The 24122-nt window shown below is 34.2% G+C and overlaps 1 protein-coding gene across 5 annotated transcripts in view; it reads right to left on the bottom strand.

Moving 5' to 3' along the window:
* LOC111503178 (LIM domain only protein 3) overlaps nucleotides 1–24122 on the bottom strand; it is a 458150-nt gene that overhangs the window by 285070 nt on the left and 148958 nt on the right. For all 5 annotated transcript variants that reach the window (XR_012464152.1, XM_074169843.1, XM_074169846.1 and 2 more), the window contains one exon: nucleotides 19826–19888. The gene's annotated coding sequence lies outside the window, so the exon portion shown is untranslated. The remainder of the gene's footprint in view (nucleotides 1–19825; nucleotides 19889–24122) is intronic.

Raw genomic sequence — 24122 nt, 5'->3', positions numbered from 1 at the left:
GATCGGTCCCAGCGACGTATCTAAGGGAGTTGTACACAGAAAATTGGTGTACAAGTAATTGAGAAAAGGTCGATAATTCTCGAGTTCTCCAGGTAATATGATTTCAGGAGAAATAATAAAATAATGATGTTTGCTATTTTGTTACAGTCTGAAAATATCATTCAGTACATACATTTATCGTAAAGAAAGGTTGGTTGCAGAACAATATAATCATTAACTTTGGTGCACTGATAAATCGGTGAAAAGCGACATCGTCATAGGTGGCCGTTCTTTAGTGTGCAAGAATATGAAAACTTCAGATATCTCGCATTTTCTGTCAAGGTGTAAGGTGAAATATTGCAAACCATTTCTGATATGTTTTTTATTATTTTGTAATTAGATTTGAATATTTTTCCACAATACTGTGGAGAATCGTAAAACATTATTGAATAGTTTTACAGATATTTTTTATGATAAAAAAAATGAGAATAGAGAAATTTCTCGATTCGATTTTCTGAAGTTTATTGGCTCGTAATCTGCCATTATTCTTCAATAAAATGCTTCATGTTGTTTTCCTAGTACCTTGACTATATTTTAGAATTTTATGAATTATTTGCTACGTACTACTGATAGGAATTAGTCAAATTTGCACTGTTAGAAAATTTCGTTGCCTGTTGAGGGAATTTGTGGCTATCACATGTGAATTGTTTCGTTCCTTGCATTTTATTCTTAATTGAGATTTATTGATTAAAATATTTTATAAGTATCTTTCATAGGAGGGACTTACTTCTACACCTACTCATAAATTATCTCACGCAAATTCCATCCTACAAATCAGACTTGAAATATTGAACAAGTTTGGTGACTTTATCTCGTATACAACAGACTGTTTGTTTCTACATTGAAAAAAAACCTTCATTAACCGATACGACATCGAAGCAATTGTTTGAATTTGACAGGAGAATACATCAACTAAGGAACTTTCATGAAACCTGACACTGCATCGAAATTCAACAAATGAGTGAAAAATACTTCATTGAAAAAAATATTTGCTATTACTCACAAATTATAATAATTTGCGTTTATTTCAGAAACCACCTAAGGGATTAAATATCAAAACATGCCTTTTTGGTGGTACTGTACAATTTAAGCGTAAATACATCTTTTAGTGCAGAAATAACCTATGTTCCATATCAGCAATGCTTTTTGGTAGCTTTGAAAATAATCCGTTTATTTCAGGAAGAATCCAAGCTTAGGTTCTTTCTGCGGTAAATTTCACTCGCGGCGGCCAGCCCTCCGGAACTGCCAATAGAGAAAGCTTATTCTTTGGGGAAGGTATGTTTACTTTAATTTCAACAAGGTTATTTTAAACGTTTATATTTTACTTTTAGCTAAACATTTTTGAAGGCTTTAACAAATTTCAAAGTTTATCTGGTTTTGCACAGTGAGAATTTTGATTTTAGGTTCCAATCAACAAAAAAAACATAGATGATATAAAAAGGTTGATGGAAAACACTGTTGGATATGAAGCCTTAATTTTATGATACTATCATCCAATGGCCAACAACTGATCAGGAGTCGCCAAAAGACTTGCCAGAAGCTGAATAAGTGAATAAGACTGTAGCGTGTAGTCTACTTGTATTTTGCGATTAAGGCATAATGAAAACACACTTTTTTTACTTAAGTGTTTCTGTTATTTACCTTCGATACCAAAACAGGTAAAAATTTATGGTTTGACTTAATTTCAATGATAATTCTAAAAAAATCACTTTGGATACACTCAATTATTGCAGAAACCACAGGAGCGCATTTTTTTCAAAAATGTTTAACTCGAAAACTTAAAGGGAATGGCATGTTTTTGATTTAGTAGAAAAATATTTGAAGAAGACTAGATCTATACTTGAGCTACAAAACAGTTTCAATTTAGTTTTCAGAAAGTTGAAAAAAGCGCACTTAGGTAGTTTTTGAAATAAACGATTCAATTTGTTTTCCTCGTGCAGGTAAATTTTTAAATCTATTTGAGTTTCTGTAAGGAATAATCCTTCCATACGTATAAACTCATTTTATTCAGTAAATACCCAAATTCATCATTAAATTACGTTATATTGAGGATATTGAATTTTTTACTTCTTGACCCGATGCAAAGAATCTCAACAATGAGAAACCTTGCACCTCCCCTTCGAGACTCCATGCTTGTGAGCTAGCTTCAGGTAAATCTAAATCAAATTTTGTTTTGGTGTACCTGAACATGACATTAAGGAGATATTTGTATGAACAAAACATACTCGTAATCCTATCCCAAGGAAATCAATCTGCAGTTGATCTAATTTAATATCCCACATTGACTTATAGCATATATGATGTCGTTGATTCTAGGACAATTTTTTTACGCATTCAAATTGAACTAAAGCGCCGCCGAAAGAGCCCAAAAACTCAACCAGTCATTTGGTAATGACAGTGTTAATGAACGCACTGTTCGACGTTGGTTTAAGAAATTTCGTTCCGGAGATTTTAGCCTCGAAGATGAGTTCGGAAGTGGTCGACCTACATTAATCTAGGACGAGGATTTAAAGACGACCCTGGTAATGACTCATCAAAAACGTTGCGTGGGATGGCGCAAGAACAGGGAATCAGCTGCCATGCGGTTTTTGATGGTTTGAATTGTTTAAAACGTATTGGAAAGGTCAAAAAGCTCGAAAAGTGAGTGCCACACGATTTGAAGGATCGACAGAAATTGTCACGTTTTGAGGTCTGTTCTTCTTTGCTTTTGCGTAACCAAAACAATCCTCTAAAATAAAAGGAGACGTTCAGATGGTTGGATACCGATGAGCCACCCTGGCATTCCCCAAAGGGGTGAACCCAACAAAAAAATAGACCATGGTCACTGTATGGTGGTCAGCGGCTATAACTCTCTGCAACCAGACCAAACCATCACAGCAGAGTCATATTGTGAGGAAATCGACGAAATTGCGTCAGAAGCAGCCGAAACTCGTTAGCGGAAGAGGTCACCAGCACCCACCATACTCCATAGACCTCTCGCCATTCGATTACAATCTTTTCAAGCACTTCAATAACTAACCGGTAGAATTTTCGCTAATCAGAGCCACGCAAATATGGCCTTCGTCAACTTCATCGAATCTCGAGCATACAAGTTTTTTTCCAACGGAAACAATCTATCTGTGTTACGTGGGGCAAAAGTGTACTGATTCAAATGCCGCTTATTTTGATCAAATTGAATAAGTATATTTACTGACGAACAAGCTTTTGAAACAACCCAAAAATATCCGTATTAACATATAGCAATCAGTTTTATAGTACCACATTTACCACTGCAGCTTGCACTGCACAGTGCACAGTGCACTGAACAGTGTTCATTGTTGCCAGGTTTACTGATTTTGCAGAAGACCTCCTGTTTTGGCTTCAGTGCTACTGTTGTACTGTTTGAGAGTTGAGATCTACTGATTATTCTATTTACTTTGTAGCATAATTATTGAATGGAAATTACCAAGTATATATATACGCATTCATAAAAACATACGTCCCTCAATTCAATTTCATCTACTTACATGATTGTCTTTACATGTCGACAGAATATCTTTACATAAAACGTTCATATATGATTTGATGAACGCTCCATTTTTCCGCCGCGACTGGCGTCTTACTTGGAATATTTGAAAATCATTTTTATAGCACATTTGAAACATAAAACGAACCTACACACAAAATTTCAGCCACTGAAAATATACCGCCATGGAGAAACAGTGATGAAAAAATAATTTTCATATGTGAACGCGCCTTTTATCCTCAGGGATATCCTACTGGGAATATTCGAAAATCCTTCCTTATTGCACAACCAAAAAACATACGTACAGAATTTCAGCCTCCAAAAATATACCGGTACGGAAAAACAGTGATGAAAAGGTCATTTTCATATGTAAACGCGCCCCTTTTATCCTCAGGGGGTGCCCTGATTGAAATATTCGTAAATCGTTTCTTATCAAACATCTACAACATAAAACGAACCAACATATAAAATTTCAGCCTTCGAAAATAAACCGGTATGGAGAAAAGGTGATGCAAAGGTAATTTTCATATGTAAACGCTCTCCTTTCATCCTCAGGGGGTTGCCCTAGTTGAAATATTCTAAAATCCTTCATTATTGCACATCTACGATATAAAACGAACCTACATACAGAATTTCAGTCTCCGAAAATTTACCGGTATGGAGAAACAGTGATGAAAAGGTAATTTCCATATGGTAACGAGCTTGTTTTATCCTTAGGTAGGTGCCCTGATGTGAATATTCAAAAATACTTTCTTATTGCACATTTACTATATAAAACGAACCTACATGAAAAATTTCAGTCTCCGAAAATATACCGATATAGAGAGACCGTGATGAAAAAGTGATTTTCATTTGTAAACGCGCCACTTTCATCCTCAGGGGGTGCCGTTGTTGAAATTTTCGGAAATCTTCTCTCATCACACATCTACAACATAAAACGAACCTACATACAATACTTCAGCCTCCGGAAATATACCGGTATGGAGAAACAGCGATGAAAAGGTAATTTTCATATGCAAACGCTCTCCATTCATCCTCAGGGGGTCGCCCTAGTTGAAATATTCGAATATCCTTCTTTATCACATATCTACAACATAAAACGAACCTACATACAAAATTTCAGCCTCCGAAAATATACCGGTACGGAGAAACAGCGATGAAAAGATAATTTTCATATGTAAACTCTTTCTTTTTATCCTCAGGGGGTGCTCTGATTGAAATATTCGTAAATCGTTTCTTATCACACATCTACAATATGAAACGAACATACATACAAAATTTCAGCTTCCGAAAGTAGAGCGGTTCGAAGAAAGAGTGATGAAAAGGTAATTTTCATCCTCAGGAGGTTGCTCCAGTTGATATATTTGAAAATTCTTCATTATTGCACATCTACGATATAAAACGATTCTTCATTCCTAGTGCATTTATTTATTGAGGAATTAAAACCTTCCTCGCCCATCACATTCAGGTATTCATGTACATGGTTATCACTATTTTTCAAAATATTATTATTAATGTCGCCCGTAATTATGTGAAAATCTGAGGTTTGACAATATTTGAGGTAGTCTGACAGGTTACTTATGAAGTTTTTTTCAGATGTTGTACATGGCCTGTAAATCCCGTTTAGTAATATTTTGGTATTGTTCAAAATAGTGATCAACTCCAACATATTTATTTCATCAAGTTTAACCACGGTACATATACAGCTTAGATTCTCCTTCGCAAAAATAATTGTTCCATCGTTTTGGTTGAAGGAACTTTCGTTATAGAATAGTTGATACCCATTAATATTAATCAGATATATATCAGGTATTTGCCAAGTTTCTGTGATTACAATGAATTCAAAAATATTCATCACAGCCGAAAGTAAAACTTTCAACTCATCTAAGTTTTTATTTGCACTTCGTATATTCATATGAAGAACGGACAGTTCGAGATTATTCACCTGTTCCTGAAAAAAACATGTTATAGTTTAGGGTACCGCTGATAATATTTGTTTCTATTTGTTCAATATCAAAGTCTCTCAGATAGCTATTCATTTTGAGTTTTAAAAAAAAAGGAAAATTTATCTTCCGCTGTTTGTTCGCGTTGACACTATTGGTTTTTCGCCTTCTTCCGTCGTAGATTTTACGTATGAATGTAGTGGTGGGGTGCTTTTTCGTTGCGGGTTTTTTTTGGAAACTTCTAGAGGTTTCACACTGACTTTAGTAACTTCTTTTGTTGTCGCTTCTTCAGTTTCTTTCAAAATTTCTAGATCTTCCGGACTGTAGATTTTCCCGTTCACATGAAGTGTATGTCCTTTAATGAAGCAATGCTCGTCGTTGTTTCCCTTTGCTAGGTTGAGATGTTTTCCCAATATCTGATTTTGTTTCGCTGTTTGACTGTCAAGTCACTAGCGATAGAGATATTGGTACCTTTCAAATTTTTAGCGTTTTTCAGAATGGCTACCTTTTTGAGAAACGATGTGAATTCAATTTTCATTGGGGCGTTTTTTACTTTGCCAAGTGGATAGCAATTATTTAAATCACTGTCAACAATGTTTACAGCGACTAGATTTTTTAATTCCTTTTTGATGAAGTCTGCTGATATATCTTCCGGATTTGCTTTCAAACCAAAAATAATAATATCGTTTTCTTTAGATTTCCTTTCCAATCTTTCAAAGTTGTTTGTGATTTTATCGTTGTCTTGTTCTAAAACGCTGATGCGTCGGTTTAAGTCTTCCAATTTCAAACGTAATTTCACTTCTTCTGCTTCAGTTAACAATTTTATTTCCTGCCTATTTCTTCTTATCTCTTCCAATATAATTTCATTTGTGATTGACATTTTCAGTGATATGAACAAGTATGATATTTTATTAAAAGTGTATGGTTTTCTTCACAGATACTGTTCACTGATAGTGCCTGGCCCTCAGCAAAAAAAATGTTTCTCCTGATTTTTTCTTGAGAATATTTATGCTCGATTTTGTTAGTTGTTTTTGTTATTCACTTATTGGGAGACACAGTGGATTGCTTTTGCATTTGGTAAGTGAAATATGCATAAAGGAAATACACCAATTACCTTTACGATTTACGTGGAGCTAACTCACATTCACTACATAGATATAAAGGTTCACATACATATTGAACCTACATATGAAATTTCAGTCTCCGAAAAAATACCGATATGGAGAAACAGTGATGAAAAGGTAATTTTCATATGTAAACGCGCTCCTTTTATCCTCAGCGGGTGCCACAGTTGAAATATTCGAAAATCCTTTCTTATCACACATCTACAACATAAAACGAACACACATACAAAATTTCAGTCTCCGAAAATAAACCGCTATGAAGAAACAGCGATGAATAGATGATTTTCATATGTGAACGCTTCCCTTTTATCCTCAGTGGTATGCCGCAAAGAAAATATTCGGAAATCTTCTCTCATCAGACATCTACAACATAAAACGAACCTACATACAAAATTTCAGCTTCCGAAAATATAGTGGTACTGAAAAACAATGATGAAAAGCTAATTTTCAAATGTAAACACGCCCCTTTTACCCCCACGGGGGGCGCTCCAGTTGGAATATTCGAAAAGCCTTTCTTAGTATGCATCTTAGACCTAAGAAGCACCAGTATGGAGAAACAGAGATAAATGAGTGAGTGTTAAGTGAGTGGCTTTCGCATTTATGTCGTTCTTTTTTGATCGGGTGCCTATGCTCAGTAAGATTTCAAAAAAATAATAAAAAGTTTAATTTTAAAAACTTATACCTAGAAAATGACAATGATCGATTAATTTCACTGAAATTGACGTTTAATGCCAATCGGAAGAAAAGCTTCAGAAACAAAAAAGTTTTATTTTTTATTGTAGATAGTGTTTTGACCTTATAAAATTACTTGCACACGAACGAGATATGTACCTCCGCCCTATTGGTTTCATTTCTGTCCCTTTATCTGCTATACGTACTCATACAGGGCTTTAATTAGAAAATTTAATTGACTTTTATTGAAACTCAAGCGAGCTCAACTCTAATAGGTTTAGTACGCTTAAATAACAATTTCCTTAATTACGTCTCTTTTTCTGGGAAGTAATTTACTTTATTAATCTTCCTTCTTTTCGCGCTGGATGGGCGGTGGTAATTGAAAAGATTTTCAATTCAGTGGCTGCCTGAATAGTTGATGAGATTTCTTGTAGAATGCCGGGTTGTATGTATGGGTTGGATAATTCTGAAAGTTGATTTCAACTTCTGATTGCTAGGCAAGGAAACAGAAAACTGGAAGGGGGAAGGAACACAGAATGAGATTAATTCACATCGACGGGAATTGATAAAACAAAGTGTTGGAAATGATGTTTCCAAATTAATAATGACAATACAAACTTGAATGCAAGGAATCGGTTGTCGACTGATGACTGCTAAAAATTAAAGAATGGTTCATCCTTCTTGTGAATCTTGGATAGTTCATATTCAAGGAGTAGCATTATTCTTTCTAGTATTTTTCTTTATGGAATTTCATATCTAAAGGCTAGTTGAAACGTTTCGTTCTTTACGCTATTGAATGTTATCATCAATTCTAGAGATTTGGCAACTTACAAAATGTATATTCACGATTATTCAGCCGCCACAAGAAAAACAGAATCCAATACATATTCAGAGGAAATCAAAGTTACAGAATGAGACTGACTATTTATTTTCCGTTGACGAAGCACTTGAGTTTCACCAAATCGAAAATATGTTACAGTGCAAGACGTACATCTCGACATCACCAAGTGAACGACATACTGAAACGTGCTGTGGTATCAGCGGATGTTCCTGCAGTTCTGGAACCCTTAGGTACCAGTCGAGATGATGGTAAACGACCAGAGGGTACGTCTCTCATAACATGAAAATACGGTAAATCTGTGGTATAGGACTTCACTTGCGCTGACACGGTCGCTGCTTCCCATCTAGCCGAAATTTCGAAGTCTGCTGGAACTGCAGCATTGTCTGGCGAAAGATTAAAACGAAAAAAAAAAAATCAAAATCTTGTTAACAACTATTTGTTCCATCCAGAAGCGGATGAATCGTTTGGTGTTTATTGCCCGGAGTCTCTGTTATTCGTTCATGAACTCAGAAGGATAATAGGTGAAGCAACGAAAAATTACCGTTCTACCTCTTTCTTGATAGAATTAATTAGTATTGCTATTCAACGTGGTGATGCTGCTTCGGTTCTGCACTCACATAATTTTGATGAGATCATGCATTGCCCTCATTTTAGTATGGAACTAAAATTACTTCGTTGGTTTTTACACTATCAAGATATACACACTGACACCTGTTTTCGACATAGGAGCTGAGGAGACCCAAAATAGTACCTCTCGCTAAAAAATCTCTTATTTTATGTTTACTTTTGTAGAGGCATATAAAATGTTCCAATAGATTCAATATAATTCGAGATTGTTTTGAAATATTTCTAAACGTTCACGACTATTTTACAACATATCAGAATGTTTCGGTATGTTCTAGATTTTCTAGAATGCTCCAGAATGATCTCGAATGTACTGAACTTTTCTATAAATATCTAGAGGGCTTTTTTGATCGTTCTACAGTGATCTGTCATAGTTTCGAAGGTTGATCGGGCTATGTTAGCCGTAGTCTAATGGAGAGATCAACTCCGAATGAGGAGGTCGTAACGAATTGCTGCCAAGCACCGTTGAATTCGCCCATCGCCCCATTTAGGCAAGTTCGAATTTCATTTCCAGCGTAGCAGTTTGAAACTTTCTGTCCCAAATACTGTCGATTGTTCTGCACTGTTCTAGAATTTTCTAGGAGGCATAAATTCTTGACCAAAGGCACGCCATTTAGGAAAGAATGAAAATCTTCAAGGATATGTTCATGTGACAAAAATATTAATAATCACACACATACAGCTACCTGAACAAAAACCATCGGCCATAACAGAAGAGAGGGGTAAAACGTTGGTTGAGAGAGCACGACGTATCTGTGAGCCTGAAAGTCTTCCTTAGGAACTCATTTACCTAAAGAATGCATTCAGAAGGAATGGGTACAGCGAAGGAGAATTTGAGCAGACCATGCGACCCAGGAGAGAGAACGTCAAAGTAACCCCAGCTAGGTTGGTAAAGGGAAAAACTTTTCAACCCTATGTTAAAAATGTTACAGTCTGGATTGGGATAATCTTCGAGATACACAACGTGAAACTAATATTTAGGCCAACATAAACTATCAGACAAAATCTAAGGTCAGCTAAGGACCCCAGATAATATTTTGCAATACTCGGGGTATATCGGATTCCTTGTAGCTGCGGATTGGTGTACATTGAAACCACGAAAAGAAGTGTAGGTGCCCGTCTCTCTGAACATAAGAGAAATTGTCGACTCTGACAATTCGACAAATCAGCTATAGCTGAACATGCTCTAAGCAAAGAAGGCACTGATATCATTCCATTTGAAGATACAGAAAATGTAAACTCAAAAACACAGGTATAATTTCAATATAAAAAAGAGGCAAAGAACATCAGAGAAGTCTGGCTAGCTTACCTTAGAAGAACACAAATAAGGACAGGTAATCCAATTGAGAGAAACCAGGCCACGCCCACTGATAATAATATAAAACCAGACTCAAATATGAGCATCGTGGTAAATGCGTTTGGAACAACGGGGGTTCCATATCGGGGACTGCGACCGTGACCACATCCCCTTTAATAATGTCAACCGCAGTAGTAGACGAAATGTCAGGAATAAAAACCTGCAGACCATGACAAAAAACTCGTAAAATAGCTTTCACACAACTAACATATGTTTGGAACCCGTGTAAATTCGGGTCATCAGCATATCTATCATTTTTCTGATCCAGATTCTCTACAAGGGTAAGTGAATATATTAGTCATGCTGTGTAGTGCATCTGAGTGTCTGAAAAAATGATTTCCGAAATGAAAAATTTGAATCAGTCGATACACGGAATCAATATCAATATCAAAGTGTAGGCAAATATGTAATTGATCCATATATTAAATAAGAGCTCACTTTCATCAAGTCGCGTCGAATTAAAAACCCTCTAGTGAGAGGAAAACCAACAAAGGGCCAAGAAAAGGGTGAACGAAGCCACAAGGCAACGCAGAGCGGCAGTATTCGATTAACTTCGATACTTCGATTCAATTGCTTTTTAAGATTCTTTCGATTGCTTTTGAAGGGTTCTGGATTAGATTGCAATTGGTTGAAAGGCATTGAAGAGCCCCCGGTCTGATTGTCTGGAGTTCCCACCCCCCGAAATAGCTTATTTTTCGCCTCATTTGCGCTGCTATTCCATCGGACCATAGTAGAGAAGTTTTCGTACTGAGAGAAAAAAAAAATAAGATCAGTTTCAGTGCAGTCTAACTGATTTTTGTGAAATTGTAAGTTGAATAGCAAAATTAATTTTGTTAGTAGTTAGCTTCAATATTTTTGTGGATTTACATTAATTTTGAAAATTTTCTAAATCAACATTTTTTTTTCTGTACTTGTGATGCACTGTTTGGAACCTTTGGTGTAGTAATGAATATTACTGAAGTTTTATCCCAACATAAAACCGTTATACCAACACCTCGAAAAGTGTTTCGATCACCAAGTGATCATCTTCAAGAGGAAGATTGATCTAAATATATGTAGAACGTTATCATTATTCAAACTGTAGAAAACGCTGCTAGGTACCTGCGTCTTAAGTATCTAAAATCAATTTCATATTGTGTTCTTATGTTATAGTCATATAAATCTGTTAATTAAATTATTATTTCAACAAGCTATATAGTATACTTTCGGGTATTGGCCCACCATCGTTATTCATAATATTATTATGTTTACTTATTTCTACACTATCGTTGGCATCTACATGCCTGTTGTTGTTAACTTGTCCAACTAATCTTAATGAATCAAATCATGACAACAGATAAACCGAAACATTCAATAAACGATCGAAATCAAAAGAAACTTATCAAGCAATTGAAAGACAAAGACTTTTTTTATTTGGAGGCCGTCAAAGGTAACAAAGTAGTAATTCTGGATGAAAAGGATAAAATGCGAGATTGGCCAGGAACCCGTTTCCAAACATGACTGCCGGAGTAAAAGATGTCTTCAAGAAATACGAAAACATACTTACCCCTCAACTGAAACGGAAGTCACAAGTTTCCAACCCAACGGTGCCAAAACAATATTGCCTCCCAAAAATCCACGAACCAGGATTAGATCTCCTACCTGCTAAATAGCACCCTGTAAATTTAGTTCAGGAGCGAGAGCTGCGGCATACGCAGAATCTGTCTCAGGTATGGGAAATAACCCTCCCATGAGTAGGTTAGCAAACGTTTGCGCTCAAGTGAGGTTTCACCAAAACCAGAGGCGAAAAAGCCCTGCACGGCTGAATCTAAGGCATCGTCAGGTGTAGCTGACGTGCAAAAACCCTCATATGGGAAGGTTATCGTAGGTATCAAGGTGGGAATCTTGCAACTTAACTATCCGACTACCTCATTAACAGAGCATCTACGTAGTGCCTGCCCCGCTGGGGAACGAATCAGGTCTTTAGAGTTCGGCAGAGCAGTACTCTTACCAACTGACCTGAAAGACCACTCACCATATAAACTAATCGGCTTCGTTAAGAAGCTGGGTTTATTTGGCCGGGTGAGAATAGGTGTGAGCCACAATAAACCTTTGCGGGTTGCAGTGGACTGCAACCCGCAAGGGTTGCAGTTGGACCTGAGCTAACCTACCAAATAGCGGCATGACTCACTGAGAAATTTGAAAGCTTGCCTATTTCGGAACCAGATTTTAGTATCAAAAACTCCTTAGACTTCTTACAACATACAAAAATCACGTCCTGCAAGAAGGTGAGATTTTGGTTTCCTTTGGTGTTATTTCTTCATTTCCTAGCGTCCCAATTCCACGGAACTTGCAATCCCTCAGGGAATTACTATTGTCAAACCCGAATAGGATTTCAACCAATATTAGGTTTCAGCAAGATGAGGTATCGACAAACTGGTTTGAAAGTTGACAATTATCCAAATTAGTGTATGAGTAGAGGTGATTCCTCAGAATGGTCCGCTGCATTGATTCATAACACCCTTAGATTTTCGTGGGGATTGTTAAAATCTGTAGGTTACGTTACACAACCGCAGTCTACTTCAGAGCTCAGAGTTAGAATGAGAGGTGCTCAAAATTATCCCAGAAACATACCATAATAAATTTGTAAACAAAAATATAATGAATTTGTAAACAAACTTCCTTATTGACAGGAAGTGAATAGTGACCAATTCAAACATTTACTGGAATGATCTGAAATGAGTTCAAAATTATATTTATTATTGAAATTATCGTTTGTTTGTGAATCTTTGGAACGAATATGAAACTGCTTATTACTCAGGCTGATCTGGCTACTTACGTTGCTTAGCTGACACTATTTCCGGAAAGGGTTCAGTTATATCGAAATATATTTATTTTTTTTTGCACAAATGCTTATCGATGTCTATATATGTATATATCTATTTTTCATCTAGGTGTGTCACTGTATCCTGTGATGTGAGTATGGAAATAAATTTGATTTTATTCGATTTGAAATAGATGATGAAATCACGACATTTTCTCAAAATGTTTTTCAAATTTCATATAATTAGTTCTTTTTTTCTATTTTCGTTACAATTTCTGTGCAAGTGACAGGGGTAAAGGAAAATTTATAGATCAACATACCAATACACATTGCATAAATTCCATTTCTTGTCGAGGAAATCGGAATTTTTTAACTACTACTAAGGGGATTTTGATTATCTACAATCTGAAATAATAAAAGATATAATAGAGAATTTTACACACGTGTAGAAAGGGAAAACCTTTCAGTTCACCTCTTTAATTTCCTGCAGGAACTGAAAGTATTATTCACAAAAAAATGTTTTCTATTCATCAGTAACTTGCTTAATTTATTCATTTTACGTATTGGAAAAAGAGCTGAGAAATTTTACTTATATTCATATCAACGTTTCGGAGCATTTTTTTATTTGATTCATTCCTAAACTTCCTCGACACCTGTATAAAAGTATTTATTCATATAGTGGAAGGTATTTGTTCATATAGTGGAAGGTGAAGATTCCTAAAAAAATGTTGATGAATAACAACGAACATATTCAAGAAATGAAAGGTTTTTGTAAAACGACCTTTACCGAGCTGGTTAATGGATCAAAAGTATTCTATATGAAATTGAATATTTCAATAAATATATTGCAAATGGGTTAATTGAAAAATTACAGCCCAGAATATGATTAATTTATTTACTGATATGGTGACTTATATCAATCGAAAGTATGAAGCCCATAGAATATACAAACGTTGGGTTGACTATTTTTTTCCGTCACAACTCTTGGGTAGACACGTATAAAGAGGTAAATCGATACTAGTAACTTGCACTGGGCTGATTAATGAATTGAAGTTGAGTTTGAATAAAGATCATTTCATTACAAAGGCGGTGCAGCAATATTTCACTTTTTAAAACTGGACAAACATAATTCAAGACTGATTTTTCGCATACAATCCTATACCACCGTGTTTGATTTACATGTTTATATCTGTCTACTCAAGAGTTGTGACGTAAAAACTCAGTCACCCTAACTTTGCATATTCTATAGGCTTCATACTTTCGATTAGTAAGGAAATTGTCTATTAACCATACCACTGAAATGTTAAAAAAATAATTGGTAAATTTTTAATTGGTTCTTATCGAGAATCTGTGAAACATGTTCTTCCTCACGAATCTGTAGAGAATTGTCCTGAAAATCTAGAGAAGAAAATTGGATTGGATAATTTAGGAAACACTTGCTACATGAATGGCATTTTACAAGTGTTGTTCATGACGAAGAATTTCAAGAACGAGGTTTTAATGATGAACGAGAATGGGAATGTTTCCTACTCATTCATCAAACTCAAACATCTGTTCATGCATCTGTAGTTTCCTTAAAATGTATCATCTTTTCCTCCAACCGATTCCCTGAGTCTTTGAAGTCCACTAGATACTCCTTAGGACAACAAGAGGATTGTTCCGAATTCTTCGGGTTTATTTTTAATACTCTTCGTGAGAAAAACAATAGCAAAATCAAAACTCCTGACCGCTCTGGATTGAATGATTCCGTACAGTACAGTACAGTCCATCTCGTCTTGTGTTTACTTGTTTACTTCGTAGAAAATATTCAAGAGGTAGCGAAAACTTATGTGAATTTCTGGAACTTCATCTAGCGTTTCCTAATATGACTAATAACCATTTCGTGCAAAGGTTATTGCTAAATCATCAAACATGCGCCAAACTAACTGACTGTCATAAGGAAACAAGTATAGCTGAGGCACCAGTCAATCTAATAATAACACTGATGATCTTCAAACAAGACTCAACCCTAACGAAAGCAAGAAACTCTTTGGAAGGTTCGAAATAGATGAACATTTCAACCTAGCAGACCACTGTTATAATTTCATGCAGTTATTATTCACTGTGGTTTGGTGTTGAATTTGGTCATTATTACGCCTTGATCAAAGACGAAACGGGCGGGTTTAAGTTTGACGATAGTCATGTTACGAAGTGTTCTGGCGATGTATTGAATCTATTGGAGCCCCTAGAGACACCCTGAATTTTGTTTTATGAGAGAGAGGACATTGACAAATCGAGATCTTCAGTTGATGTGGTGCTGCATGTTTTTCCGGGTTTTCCTGCAGCTGAAAAAGCAAATGCGCCACTGGAATCAATAAAGTCCCCCCGGAGCGCCAATTAATTTTCATTGTTGTTTTCATTTTTATCTTCGAAGATAAAGTTCAATAATTGTAATAATATGTTTTTTTCTAGTACAAAAAAAATATAAGAAAGTTTTCAATAATAATATTCTGGACTGGAATTTTTCAGTCAATATATTTATTGACATTTTCAATATGACATAAAATACTTTTCATTCATTAACCAGCTCGATGAAAGTCGTTTTATACTGAGATCTAAGACTAACATATTCAGAAGAAATGAGAACATGAAATCAACCCTTCAGTTTTTTGCAGAAATCGACAGACCCGCTAAATTAGTCGACCTACCGCCATGTGAAACATCCTCGACCCTAACCTTCGAAAATTTCATTGCGAAGAAGGAAAAGTTTATAAAAGTGCGGATATGGAGCAGTATAAGCGACACTGACTAAACTAATGCAATAAGTAGAGCCATTTATGTAAGAGCAAACCGGGATCTTCGGCGATTCCAAATGGAAAGCCTTTTATGCTGAAACCAGCCAAGGCACTCAGTCGTTGTGTGTATGCTCTCCCCTCTGTAATCCATATAAGCTTTTACCATTATCGTTTTCATTCCTCAGATACCCTTTTTTCTTTAATGCACTTGTATTCAATTACTGGGTCTTGAGAGTGGCTGAACTGGGCTGAGGGTATTTCAGATGACTTACTTTATTTTTGGCTTGAAGGATTCTTGATGAGATTGGTTTTTGCATGTTCTGGAGTTTCAGAATCAGAAAAAAAAGACAATGAAGAGTAATGGATTGGTATTCGATGATATCGAATACAAATCAGAATGGTCTGTATCTACAAGGGATCGAAACGATATACTCCTTATAAACAGAATGAGAAGCCTTTCCAAAGCTTGTGCGATCAGCTTTCTGAAAGCGATGTTGAACGTAATCTAATTGATAAAAACTACGCAAAAGAATGAACATTCTAATAATCCCCACATTTGTGGGGATACATTTGTTGGGTGCCAGGTCTTCTGTCGAACTTTCTTGAGGGCATAATTATATATTTTGGTCGAACTAAAGATTAGAAAAGTGTTTGAGTTTTGAAACATTTCGATTATATGTTGTTTGTGTAGGGTCTTTCATTGAACGCTTCCTATCTTTAAATTTGAGTAAAACAAAGTGTGTGTGAGATATCATCGATATTTTTATTCGTTCGAAAGATCTATTGATGCTATTATGTGTGGAATGTAACATCGTTCAAATGTTCGCCACGGCTTCTCTGGATGGAGCGCATCCGAAACGTCCAATTTTCTATAACTTTGGCGCATAAATCAGACTGAATTTGACCGATACCATGGGTTTTGTTGGCTGTGACGACCGATGGGCTTATTCGCATACATCACCTCCACGTGACATGACTGTGTCTTAAATCGCTCGTGCAGAATATCCAATGTGGCACGTAGCGCCGTCCTGTGGAAACCACATGTCATTAGTATCTAGAACAACCAATTCAGGCCAAAAGAAGTTGGTAATCATCGACCTATAGTGCTTGCTGTTGACAGTGATTACCTAACGTCGTGATCTCATATGAATTGGTGTGGATCTCATATGAATTGGTGTCGTCCCAAATTAGACAATTTTGTTTGTTTACGTACCCATTAATCCAGTGTGCCAAGTGTGGGCTGCGGAAAGCCGTATTCTTGAGAGCGACGCGAAATCGACTACCTCTGATTTTTCTGCACACTCTTACAGACAGCAGCGATGTTTTTGACAGATCTTGCAATTAGTCGATGTACGGATATTGGTCGATCGTTTACTGAACCAGTGGACTGAAATTTATTGACCACATTGCGAATAGTCTTCTCGGTAGGACGATTATGGCTAAAAGTGATACTAGATGCCAGAGATAAAATATAAGGGAATACAAATGTTGCCCTAATGCTAGTTAAGCGCACCCATAGAAAGACGCGGGAGCTAAAACTAGACATAATTCATTAGCTATACACCACAATGTATAAGTCAAACTCATATATGCCCAGTTGATTTATTTGCCAAAGATGAAACAATCAAACTAGACAGAAAGCAAATACTTGTTTGTGAGGAAATGAAAATGAAAACATGAGAGCTGTGAATCACACCAACAGCAGCAATGAAGACACTCTTGAATTATGTAATAAAGGGGGTTGCAATCAAGAGACAATTCATACTAGGAAGTTGACCAAGCTACAAGATGAGCAAAACAAAAATTTCCAAATATAAGAGGAACGAAAATCGAACACGGTCATTGGCCACATGTCACTGAAGTACACTTGAGGCTATACTTCATAAAAATCACTAACCGAGAAGAGAAAATCACTAATAATGGGAAAATCTTTCGCGACAGGAGCATTTTGTTGAATCCCAAAAATGATAAGGGACTGAAATGTAATGTGAGGATAGAAATATTCATTGTGTGGATACATTTTCAGTGCATCGACCGTAGGGTCAATATCCAAATTGGAGGAAAAACGAAAAAGTTCATGGAAGAAAAGACGAAATAGAAGTTTCCAAGAAGCAATATATTTTTGTAGAATCCTGATACTGGAAAAACACTTTTGAAGTATAATTGAACGAATTCCAGCATCGAGGCTTTTCATTCAGAAGTAATTCAATAAGATTTCGAAGATATGTAATGCAGGTATGATGCCAGAATGTCAAGAAATGAACTTACCTTCGAAAAACTGAGTTATGAATATTCATCGATTCAAGGATATTATCTTTCGACCAGTAATAATAACTTTGTGAATGTTGATGGACAAGTATCAGGTTGTTTCTGAAGTTTTGTCCGCTTTAATGTCGTACGTATCTTTACCTTCGTATCTCAATGAATATTCATTTTACCGTGTCGTGGTGTATGCTGATCGATTAAGAATTTTTTACTCTATGCAATGATGGTGTGCAGTGTTTGCAGTTATTTTTTTTTTTTGATCGGATTGTCACGTTTGATGAAAAGTGGATCCTCTACAACAACAGGAGATGTTCAGGATAGTGGTTGTGGATACCGATGAACCATCCAGGCACTTCCCAAAGGAAAAACCCACCAAAAAAGCCATGCTTACTGTATGATACCACTGGAGTTTTTCCCAACACCAAACCGTTATTTAAACACCTCGACACGTGTTTCGATCACCAAGTGATCATCTTTACTGATCTTCAAACTGATCTTGATCTTCGTCTTGAAGATGATCACTTGGTGATCGAAACACGTGTCGAGGTGTTAAAATAACGGTTTGTCGTTGAGAAAAAACTCCAGTAATATTTTTTACTATACCAAAGGTTCCAAACAGTGTATCATAATTACTATATGATAGTCAGCGGCTATAACTCGTTGCAACTGGGCTTAACCATCACAGTAGAGTCGTATTGTGGAGGAATCGACGACATGTACCGAAAATTGCATCAGCAGTAGCCGGCACCGGTCAACAAACAACAAAAATAAGGTAAACTCAGATTGAACTATGAGTTGAATCAAAAACATATTTCAAAACTATGAGAAAGAGTAATTACAAGAGAAAATAAAATATGACGGTGAACAAATTATTCTCATGAAAAACTTAAGAAAAAGAAAGTATCATTAGCATTATCCGAGTAAATGAGATTAGATACAGAAAAGATAATGAATGACACAGTATTGTATATTCAGTTAAGATGATGATTAGAAATGTTTGGAGAAGCCATGTGAATATATTTTCTGTCGAAAATAATATTTTTTTCCTGAGTAGATTGAGAAGTTCTCTATATTTATGTTTATTGATAGAATATCCTCTATATAGACTGAAGAAAATAACTTTGGTCTAATTTCTACCACGATTTCTATTTGATACGACCGGTTTTAGTTTATCAAGTAAGTTTATTGAGTGAACCGAAACCGGTCGTAACAAATAAAAATCATAGTAGAAACTAGACATTAGTTATTTTGTACAGCCTATATTCACTATGAATCTTTACAAAATAAATATCATCGAACAAATATCCTCTATATTATAATGGCAAACTCAATGATGAACTGAAATAATTCGAATAAGAGAAGAAATTTCTATATTTTAATAATTGAATTGAATATAAACAACATATATAACAAATTTTGAATGTGATGAAATTGGTGATGTAGGTCTTTTCTATTTAGGCATACCCCCTGTATTTTCATGCTAACATGGAAGATGTTGATTAATTGAAATGGAGGACCGCACCCGCTTGTTGTCCAACAAATCGACTTGAATCTAGAATTAATTACTAGTTTAATTGAAAATTAATTGATGATAATGTAAATAATTTAAATTTCAATTAACACCATAATTGTGAGAGAGTTTGGTAGGGTTTTGAATAATGCGAGAACAGAAAATGTGATTTAGTCACAGATTGTTCGGACTTTCACAAGTACATTCAAGGGAAGTTTGTGATTTGAAAAAATCAGGATATTTTCAATTTGTTCACTATTCACAGTAAGTTGTATCATAATTCCTGAAGAAATATTGAATATGAGTCAGAGTTGTTACTTGAAAAGATCAAGTATTCGTACAGATAAAAATTATATCAATGTACTCACCTGCAAAAATATGTTGGTCCAATGAAATTCCTAGGTCGACTATGAGATTCGCTCACAGACAATCTGGAAATAACAAAATCGTACATTCTACAAGAATTTTCATAAATAGTATATGGAAGGTAGGGATTAACGGTACAAAAAATAAACTTACTCTATTACACAGATCGTCAAGCTTTCGTCTCAGAATAGAGACTTCGTCAAGACGCCAAAATGAAATACAATAGAAAAGAACTAAAAAGAATATTGGACAATACTTGCATGTAATCTGAATTTTACAGTTGAAAATGAATTTTTAAATGATTTTTTATACAAAATTGTAGCATTGATGGTAATAGTGCCATAATTTTTAGATATCTGATATTAGTAATGTTATTTTCAAAGCTTCAAGAGTGACATCATCATTGAAAATATTTATATTTCATAAATCAAATTATCATATTAAGAATATTACCAAGATTCATCTATGTCCAGTGAATAATTGTAAATTATAGGTACTTAGATTTTCAATGTCTGTATTTTGTTCATACTAAGTATTAGAATCTTCGTTGATTAGGATCACTGAAACAAATATTTTTTTATTATTGGAAAATTATCTTCCAGAATAATTAAGTTTTTCACAATGAAAAAAATATCAAAATTTCCAAACACAGTTGAACAGTTAATTAATACAGTTGGAATATTTTACACATGATATGAAAAAATAAAACGTTGTTTACAATTCACACACAATAATATATATATATATATATATATATATATATATATATATATATATATATATATATTACTGTATATATATATATATATATATATATACAGATGGAGATTTTATCGAGTGTGTATGATACAAATCAAGCATGAAATAATTTTATTGAGTGAGATTTAAATGTAAGTGTAAGTGGAAAATTATTAGTAATATGATATTGAAATTATTTGTTCAATTTTATTTATCGAAAGTTGAAATATAATTGTAAATTTGACTTAAATTTTGTATTTCTGATTTTTTGTTTGAATTATTATTATGTTTACTTATGTGAACCATTTCTAGAAAAAGCCTTTTGAATTTATTATTTTCAACTGTTAAAATTTTAGTATTTTGATAATCCATAACATGATCTGAAGAGATAACATGTTCAGCTAGTCCACAGAAACGTTTGTTTAGTCTGCAGTCACTTTTATTGGAAGTGATTCTTCCAGATAGATTACGACTGGTCTCACCAATGTAAATTGAATTACAAGAAGAACATGGAATACTAAATATAACATTAGATTTTTCTTTGTTGCTGAGAGGGGTTTTGATTTTAGAATATAGGGTTGAAATTGTTTTATAAATCTTGGTAGAAATTCTTTTTATGTCACGAAATATATTAAGTAATTTAGGGGTTAAATTTGGAATATATCTTATAGAATAATTATATATGATTTGATTATTCTCATTAGGAGAAGGATTACCTGTTTCGGAAATTTCATACCTAATACTACGTGAGGTTAGGGTAGATAAATTTGGATAACTTGAATTAAGATTGAATTAGGGTAAGTTGGATAAATATCTATTCAAAAGCTTAGGAGGATACGAATTTTCCATTAGAATACTTTTTAAAAATTTTAAATCATTTTTAACAAAATCCGGATGGGACAATCTGGTGACTCTTTCTTTAAGAGATAAAAATAAGTTGGTTTTCATCTTTGAATGATGCAGTGAAAAATAACTAATGAACCTATTGCTACATATAGTTTTTCTGTGGATTTATTTTTTATTTTTTCTATGGATTATCAAAATACTAAAATTTTAACAGTTGAAAATAATAAATTCAAAAGGCTTTTTCTAGAAATGGTTCACATAAGTAAACATAATAATAATTTAGAGAAAAAAACAGAAATACAAAATTTAAGTCAAATCAACAATTATATTTTAACTTTTGATAAATAAAATTGAACAAATAATTACAATATCATATTAATAATAATTTTTCATTTACACTTACATTTAAATCTCACTGTATGTGTAAATATTTTAATAATCACATTTTCTCTGGTGCTGTAACAAAATTTTCACGTCAAATTTTGCATTTGAATTTTCGTTTTTATGTTTGGATTTATATGCCTTTTTTTATATTTTATACTAACTTTGGTGAGTTTTTGTAACATATCTATTGCTGTATAATGTTTTCATGATGTTTATTTTGTAGATATTCTTGATGAAGGAGAAAAATATACTTTCCGGAAGCTTGAATAACAAAAAATAGTGTTTTCATAGCCCGCAGATATTGACTGAAATACCCAAATCAAAAATAATTTATAGTTATATAATAACCAGTCAACTAAATTTGACCTTTCAATATATATATATATATATATATATATATATATATATATATATATATACAGGTATATATATATATACAGGATTACAGAATCAACCATGAAGGTTCAATCACTGTTGACAACTGACAAATTGAATATATATATGTATATATATATATATATATATATATATATATATATATATATATATATATATATATATATATATGTATATATATATATATACATATATATATATATATATATATATATATATATATATATATATATATATATATATATACCCTCAAAAAATGGAAGCAAATCACGGACACATGTTTCTGGCTATTTGCCTCATCATTTTTGGTAACCAGTTGTTGTCCATCTTTGCAATTGGCTGCACGGCGCTGATGAGGCCAATAGCCAGAAAGACGTGTCCGCGGTTTGCCTCCATTTTTTGAGGGTTCTGTCTACAAATTTTCCCTTTTGATTCATATCATCCTGGGAATTCTGGGTCTTCTGACTGGATCCACAAATGTACGGTTGGCTCCTGTTGTTGGCAAACAATTGTTGCCCACTTTTGCAGTTGGCTGCACCGCGATGATGAGACCAATAGCCAGAAAAACGTGTCTGCGGTTTGCCTCCCTTTTTGGAGTGTTGTGTCCACGAATTGTTTCATTTTTGATATACAATGAAAATAATGAAAATAAAAAAAAATAGATAGGTACTATTCTAATTATTCCCACTTTGATTTCAATTTAAGAGCCACTGGTAGACAGCTGTTTCAGCCTATTGGGCATCGTCAGTACCGGGCAGGCGGCCCTCGATTGAAGTCAAAACGTGAATAACCAAGAAAAGTAATTTATAAAAATGACTACGTAAACGCAAGCGAGACATAAGTAGACTACCTATTGGTGTGACACTCAAGTCAACTTTTTATGTCAGTGTTGGTGGTTTGACCAATCAACCGACAACTGCGATAGCAGAAATTTGGAAAGCTAACCTGGAATGCCTTCGGAAAATGAATCCATCGGTACTGACGATGCCCAATAGTCTAAAACAGCTGTCTACCGGTGACTCTTAAATTGAAATCAATGTGGGAATAATCAAAATCGTACTTTTCTCCTTATCTTTTCATGGAATTATTTTCCAGCACCTTGACTGCATTAACCTTTTACGATTTCATATCATTTGTGTTTACGCAGTCATTTTTTATTGAGAACTTTTCTTGGTTATTCTCATTTTGTCTTCAATCGAGGACCGCCTGCCCGGTAGTGACGATGCTCAATAGGCTGAAAGAGCTGTCTACCGGTGGCTCCTAAATTGAAATCAAAGTGGCAATAATCAGAATAGTACTTATCTAATATTTTTTATTTTCATTATTTTTAAACAACGTTTGATTTTTTCAAATCATGTGTAGAATTTTCTAACTGTATTTATTAACTGTTTAACTGTGTGGCTCCTAAATTGAAACCAAATAGTACTTATTTATTCATTTATATAAATTCATATATATTCATATATATATATATATATATATATATATATATATATATATATATATATATATATATATATATATATATATATAATTACAGGGCTTTTCATGATGAGGGTTAATTAGCCGTTACTGGCAAACTATTTAACGGATCAACCTAAAAATTCCACAGTATGCATAAGTCAATATGACCTACACGCCTAAAATATTTTAGACGAAGCAGCGTTGTCGCTTTTACTATAAAGTAGCGGCTTCTTTGATTTTTCAAATGAAACACCCCATATATAATATCATATTATGATTTATTATCACTTTGTCAACAAATTCATATACTATTTTCCTATACCTATCTATTACCGTTTAGAAGATATAAATTAATTTCGATATTTTTTTTACCAAACATGAACTTTTATAAATGCTGATAATCTTGAACTCTCTTGCAGTAAAACGATCAAATTTGAAATGAAGTGGAGTGATACTATGAGGATTTTCACT

The sequence above is a fragment of the Leptinotarsa decemlineata genome, unplaced genomic scaffold, assembly GCF_025532065.1.
Source record: "Leptinotarsa decemlineata unplaced genomic scaffold, Ldec_3_MD MMD2_P_RNA_scaffold_6, whole genome shotgun sequence".
Classification (NCBI taxonomy): domain Eukaryota; kingdom Metazoa; phylum Arthropoda; class Insecta; order Coleoptera; family Chrysomelidae; genus Leptinotarsa; species Leptinotarsa decemlineata.
This window is presented reverse-complemented; position numbering and strand designations above follow the sequence as displayed.